This window comes from Pleurodeles waltl, chromosome 9 (assembly GCF_031143425.1).
Source record: "Pleurodeles waltl isolate 20211129_DDA chromosome 9, aPleWal1.hap1.20221129, whole genome shotgun sequence".
NCBI lineage: Eukaryota > Metazoa > Chordata > Amphibia > Caudata > Salamandridae > Pleurodeles > Pleurodeles waltl.
This window is the reverse complement of record NC_090448.1, coordinates 1,123,963,853-1,123,971,082: the sequence shown is the minus strand read 5'-3', so window position 1 is coordinate 1,123,971,082 and position 7,230 is coordinate 1,123,963,853. Positions and strand designations below refer to the sequence as shown.

At 43.3% G+C, this 7,230-nt stretch overlaps 1 protein-coding gene across 2 annotated transcripts in view; it reads left to right on the top strand.

Annotated features, from left to right (window-relative positions):
* The first annotated feature begins 317 nt into the window (after positions 1-317).
* LOC138260411 (serine/arginine-rich splicing factor 5-like) overlaps positions 318-7,230 on the top strand; it is a 49,591-nt gene continuing 42,678 nt past the window's right edge. The window contains exons 1-2 of one of the 2 annotated variants that reach the window (XM_069208867.1): positions 366-454; positions 1,612-1,665. The gene's annotated coding sequence lies outside the window, so the exon portion shown is untranslated. Of the gene's footprint in view, positions 455-1,611; positions 1,666-7,230 lie in introns of both variants that reach the window. The other variant, XM_069208866.1, reaches the window with a different exon arrangement.

The window sequence follows — 7,230 nt, the reverse complement described above, 5'->3', positions numbered from 1 at the left end:
TTTTCCCGATTACGGAGTATAAAAAAAAAATATTCATTTGGCCAAATGACTGTTCCTACGCTTACAATTCCTCTATGTGCGTATGTTCGTATAGAATTATTTAATTGTTCACATAGATTTTTTTTTTTAAATGCGTATTTTTTTGTCCCAAAACAATGAATATATGCATCTTATTATATCATTAGAAAATAGAAATGCTTTTAACAAACAGTTTTGGACGGCCGTTCTGAATGTTCAAATCAGTGTATGTTGTTCTTTTTCAGTGTCAACATGTTTCTTTCCTTCGTCGCCATTAACGTAAACGTCATATCCGGCGGGCCTACGTCACCGCTGCTTGCTGCTAGCCTACCCCTTCTCTCTTCAACAGTCGCCATTTTGTGTGTTGAAAGTGAAGGAAGGAGTTGATCGAGTTGAGCATCGAAACACAGAGTGGCCTAGTGTTGGCCAAGACACGGTAAGCTAGGGTGTCCGACACCGATGGGTTGGGTCGATGATATATGCCCACAGAGAAAGTAAAGGGCGGGAAGCGAGGTAGAGTTACTTGGATCGTATTTAGCGAGCTGTTCCCGAGTCCGAGGGTAATAATGGTAAAACGCAATCGTTCGAAAGGGGTGTTGGGTGTGTCATGGAGTAAAGCTGAGAAAGACTGACCCTTGGATGCGGGAAGGCTGAGATCGCTGACATTTCCGCGAAGGCGATGGGTGTTGACTGCCCTAGGCACATTTAAAATTGAAATTAGGAGAGTCGGTGGTAGTGTGACTGAAGGCTGACTAACGCAGAAATGCTAATCTTCCTAAGGTAGTTTTGGTGGGCGCGTGCGAAAGAATAATAGAGGAGAGATATGGCACATACGGTGAAGGGGTAGGAAGTCTCGTAGAAACAGATCCAGGGCGGGCATAGTAAAGCCAGAGGCCTGAGAATGCAATTTGGAGTGAGACTCGGGGAAACTAATAGTGCGAAATGGGGGACAGGATAGAGACGGGAGTCCTGAAATGCAAATACAGCCAACGATAAATGACCTGAGAATGTAGAGGGTTGACCTAAGAAGGCGAATGTGCAAGGAGGACTGACCTAGCTTATCTGGGGAGAAAATTGGGTTGACTGGACAAGGATAATGTAGGGAAGGAGGAGGAAGTTGGCATGTAAGCAGACCTTGAGAAGCTTCTCGTCCACTTATCTCCCAAAGAGAGTGGGACTGAGTTAGCCTGAAACTGTGGGGTGAATCGGTTTTTAATATTTATCACTGAATCACTACTGGAAGCCGGCGATACCACCATTTGTACGGTTTGAACTGCAAAACATGTATTTAACAAACAAGTGTACAACTTGTGAACTTTTATTTTTAAAGATGCAATTTGTTTAACTTTCGCATATTCACGCGAATGTTTTGCTCCAAACGTCTCCTTTCCTTTTGTCAGCGCATACTAGTGCTTTGAAATCTAGACTTGCAGTAGTCTTGGGAATCTGCCTAAGAATATTGTCTTAATGTTTAGCCTCAGTTTTCAAATTCCTTTATATCCAATCCATAAGTTTTGATGTTTTCCTTGCCTTATGTGTATATATAGACGATTAGCCTGCTAACGCACACTTTGTTTTTTTAATCAAACCCAGGACCCGTGAATAGGCGTGGTGGTGCCCCTGGCTAAGAACTGGTGTAGTGGAAAGGTGAGGGTGGTTGTTTATGAGCAGGATCATTGCCAACATTGCAAGTGGTTATGGTCCATGTGTTAGATTGCCCCATGTATTATGCACTCAGCTTTGAGTGACTGCATGTTGCTCTTTCACAGGGACCTCATCCACATGCAAGCTTAGTTCCCTCAAGTGCAAATGTGGTGGTGTATTTTACGTCTAGCCTAGACAACACACTGTCTGCAAGACCTGTTGGATTTAGTATAGGGCTTTGCTCCCGCCTGCCGCTTACGATATGTTGAAGGTAGTGTTGTTCTTGTTTTGCTGCCTTCTAACTGGTTTGTCAGCAGATAAGTCACTTCCTGTACATGGCTAAGTAGCACCAGCCAATTAGTTCCATTGGACTGACTATTTTTCTGTTTTCCTGCCTTGTGTTTGTCAGTAAGCACTCATGCTCACACATGCTGTCTGTTTTCTGCGTTTGCCCTTCGCTTGGTCCTTACTTTACATCTTCGGTAGTTGTGCGTGTGTTTCGTACATATTTTTTGTGGCTTTAGATAGCATGAAATGGACCCAGGACTGAATCTTCAATAGCGGCTCTCCTTGGTAGAACTGATACTACAATAGTCATTGCACTTCACTATGTTAGTGGGGGCCCAAAAATCATAACTTCTTGCACCAATCAATGCACATTTAAACTCTTATAGCTAGAAATTTTGTAGATTCAGCTGAGAGGAGTTTGTGTTTATAAGAGCCTTGTTTGTAATAATATTCTGACAGCCTTGCTTGGCCTGCAAATGTGTAATGCACTGCTCTCCAAGGGCTGAAGGATAATTGTCCCAAGGCACAGCTGATGCAGTTGGCCCCACAGGGACATCTAGCCACGACCAGTGGTATTGCATTTTCTGCTAATGCGCAAACACAGCTAATTTCTGTTGAAGGTTTGCTGTGTGAACAAACAGTTTACTTCTGCTAAAGGTTTAAAGTATGGCATGGCTAAATATTTCAGCCATTTCCCTGAGGACCGGGTACTTCTCCAGCTGTTTCCGGGTTAAGGGGACATTATAAGCTTCTGACATCGGAGGAAGTTCTGGCAGTGTTCTGTGACACTGTACTCTGAATGCTTTTGGCTCCACATGGACATCTAGCCACAACCAGTGGTATTTCACCTTCTGCTGTTGACGCTATAGGTACACCACGTAACAACCTGCAGCACAGCACCCTTGTGACACTGACTCTCCAGTTGAATGATATTTAAAAGGCCTGCTAGGCCTCAAAATGTGTAATACACTGAACTTGGGGGCTGATTATATGGTTAGACTGCAATGTTGTTTAGCATTCTTTTTATGTGATTATGGCCTCTAGGGGCTGAATATATGATTGCATGACCATGTTTCTTCCAAATGCTATTTTTTACTGTGGTGCTTTGTAGGGGCTGTTCAGACCATTAGTCTGATGCTGTGTGTGAAGGAATGCACAAACAGTTTATTTCTGATAAAGGTTTATTGTGCTGCATGGCTAAATATCAATAAGGTCCCAAATGCAAGGTTGTCAATATCATTTAGAGCACCAACAGCTCTAACTCTTGCTGATGCAAGAGTTATTGCAAAAAGAGCAGATGATGGACTGAATACTGAACAATGCAAACATTCGCCTCCAGTCACACAGATCTGGTTTTAATGAGGATGAATGTTTGCATTGTACCGCATTCTGTCCATCATATGTTCTTTTTGCTTTTGTTGCACTAAGTGGGAAGGATATGCCCAGATGTGGGTCCCCTTTCTGCTCCACTGGCTTCAAGCTTTCCTCGCTGATGAGTGGTGATACCCAGAAACCAGTTCCAGGATGCTTGTTTCAGGTCCTGAGACGACCTGGTCTGGCAGTTCAGGTTTGACTGTCTCATGTGAAACAGCGTCGAGGCTGATTTGCATATGCCTAGGTCCAAACTGGGTTGGCGTGGTGGGTAAAAAGAAACATTGGATTAAACCCAGGTCTTGTGACGGGTTGAATGTTGGCATTGTTTAGCATTCTGTTCATCGTCTGTTCTTTTTTCTTATGTCAGATGTGAGCATGGGCCACATTCCAAGCTTTATCAGTTCGCATCTCCTGTCACTGCTGTTGTAAATTCCTTTTGGGGTGTCCTTTTGTTTACATTTTGACTGGTGTTTTAGGGTAGCAGATTGTGTCCGTTTGAAACTGCTCTCTATTAGCTTATTGAAGACATGCTATTAAGAACACGTTTATTTTCGATTCCGTTTTGTCAATTGTTCTTTAATGAGCTTTGCCCATGAAGAAAATAAGCCCGTATCACGTCGTTTTCAGCACTAGCAACACTTTTATATTGCATTCTTTCCTCTCTGCTTCATTTCCTTTTTGTCTTTCTTTCCTTCTTTCTGTCTTGTCCTTTCATTCATTTTTTTCTTAAAAGCTTGAGGCGGGCAGGCAGTGACACAGGAGTTGGCGTTTTATGGCCCTAACTTTTTTTTTTCTCACCTTTGTTTTTAAATGGCAAACTCCTCCCAGCAGCTTCCCAAAGTTTTGCAAAAACTATGACAGACATGCTAAAAGGATGTCAGATTATGGATTTATTAGCATTGCCAGCGCTTGTTGTATAGGTGTTTAAACTTGCAGCCCATATACTTGCGTTGAAAAACGTGAGAAACAGAAAAAAATTGACATTTCTAAACCGGTCAACCTTACTTAGTTTCTGTTTCTAAAAAACAATCCCATAGAGAGATTTTATTTGGTGCCTGTTTGCGATAGCCATATAATACGTTCTTTTGGAACCACTCAGAAAAAAAATGTTAAATCAGTACAATTCTGCATTGAAGAAATAGCTCATAAGAAATGGAAAAGTATTAATCAAGTACGATGAACGAAGGCTGAAAATGGGCCATTTGAGAAAGAGAGAGGTCTGACGGTAGAAGATGGCGATTAAAAACTTGTGGGCAAACGGTTCCAGACAGCCTCGTGTGGGTACTATAATATATTTTGATTGCCTTGAGATGTCTCATTTTTTGTTGTCTTAGAAAGCTTGTGGGCTTTGAAATAAATCTGGGTCAGCAGCTCGAGTGGCACGGCTGCCACCGCCGCTGGGCGGGTCTGTGGTCTCAAACCTGGAGCAGTATGCAGTGTCTTGTCACTGGGGTGATAGGTTTCCGGAGGCAGATTCATGGAAACCGGTAGAGCTAGTCTTCCCTCAAGGGACAGGCACACTCGAAGCCTGCTCATTTGTAGACTGAGTCCGTGTAAGCTCGCAGCGCCACATCTAGTCCGGTAGCTAACCTACGTGTATGAATGAGCCTGTCACTGGAGCATTGTCTAGTTACCTGTACCTGTTCTCGCGTGGCTGCAGCTCCGTTCTGCCCGAGTCCGGTTTCCGAAACACGTCCTGCGTTTCAAATAGCATTGCTCTCGGTAAAGAGACCCCGCTGGACTGCGTTCGCGTCTCCCGTGACTACCTCGAAAAGTTCCGGTTCCTGGCGAAGCTGCCATTTCCTTGGTTGAAAGAAAAAGCGTGATTATCAAACTGGCTTGCGCCGAATTCAAGGGCCTTCTGAGTAGATGTGTGCACGTAATTAAACTGACCCTATTTTTTTTTTTTAATACATTTCCCGTCCTGCCTCGAGTGATCCTTTAAACAATTTAGGCTTTTGCGCAAACTCGAATTTCCTTCTCTGGTGCCCACATTGTAGGATGTGCTTCTTAGGCAACCGTTGATTCTGCCCTCCTGCTGGGGTGGGGTTGCACTTACCTCCAGACACATTTGTATGTATAAAACCACCTGCGCTGTGGGACCGTTGTTTTCCTTTTACTCGGCGAAGCGTCTTTCATGTCTAAGATGTCAGGTTTGAGTCCTTTCAGAATCCCAGTGTCTGAGCCTTGACTTAATTATGGTCTTCAAAGTCTCAGAATGAACATTTACTTATTGTTCACGGCCTTGAATTCATAACTCAGCTCTCGCTGATCCATGGACTTAGAATTCGGTTTTCGTGGCCTTAACGTCCAGTTAATTGTTAACGGTTGCATTATTGGACTTTGCCGCCTACGGTTTTCCTAGATTTCTTTTTTCAAGGACTTAGTTATGTCCAGCGTTAGACGGGACCTTTTGATTTTGCGCCATTGGTCTGTTTTCACTCACATTTTCTTCTGCCACTACAGCATACTGATACTGTTGTAAGAACGGTATTTCTTCGCCCGGAAATCAAACCTTGTAGGCGGCTTCTGTGCTAGGAATCAATCGTCGTTCTCTAGCATGCGTTATTTTCACCACATGCTTACCTGCCCTAATCAGCCATTCTCCTGCTCCTCTAGGCTCATATAAAAGGGAAGTTTAGTCCTGTGCTCATAAGTGGGAAGAGGACTTTGCAGTGATTGAGGCAAACCGTTCACAAGCTGAAGAAAGCCTGCTGTTTTTGGGCTTCCGCAAATACCTTTTTAAAAGGCTTCATATTGAGCTCAACGTAGCATGTTGGTTTGACATTGCTTAGTATTTTGATGAAGTTCATGGCAATTGATGATTTCTAATATGCACCGTGATTTAAGCTATGTACCATAGTTTTCTTAACAGCTGGATTGATTAGCATTCTTTTCAATGTACGCTCACAGATCCGTGCCTTAGAAAAACACTACACAACTTTTTAAAATATGCAGCTCACTTTGTGGAATATATTTCTCCCACCCCCCCAAGTCTTGAAGACCTGCAGTGGTTGACGGCAAATGTCTCTTAGAAGGAGTGAAAATGCACCGAAACCATTGAGTGAGGAATTGTGATCGACAGGTCACCAGTAACTCAGTCTGCTGGGAGCTGGCGGGGGGAAGCGAGTATGTATGTGGGTCTTTGTGAAGCAGCTGCATATTGACAATGCTGTACCCTGTGCTGGCAGCAGTTGTCAAGCGAGCATCGTGAGTTGTGTAAGGTGTCAGTGGGTGCAGGCAAGGCTCGTAATGAGAGAAATCCACGTCAGGCGAGTTTTTGGTGACATCACAGATTTAGGTTCGAAGTAAATTTAATGGCTGTGGCAGAGATTCTACCTACAGCCTGTACCTAAGGGTACTAGATTCAAGGTTAGCCCTGGAGTTAATTTCTAATTTTAAGAATTAGACTTGCTTGACAAATGACGGGAGGTGTAGCAATTTAGTGGCTGCTTATGAAAATGACCAGGGTTATTTTCTTTCTGTCTAGCCTTGAATAGACAGACTTGTGTAGATAATATGTGGCCCAGTTATTCATTGCCAATCCACACACGAGGGTTTGATGAGAAAAATAATTGGGGAATTACTAATGTCTGCCGCTGTGAGACAAATCTTTTAGAATCCGTCAAGGTATCTAATTCACATTATTCTGTACTTCGCGAAATCCCAGGCTGATCAAGTAGTAGATAGTATTTAAGAGCTAATGACGGGGAAGATGGGACCTGCTTAAGGTATTTTCCACCAAACTAAGGTTGTGTTTAAAATGTCTCGAGCTGTCTGAAGTGGACGCGACAAACCCTACTAGAAAAGATTCAAGTGAATTATGAGTACAGCTAAGACAGGGACCTATTTATGAGTTGTTCGAGAATTTTGGACAGGGCAGAGCCATTGTTCTTTAGCATCACA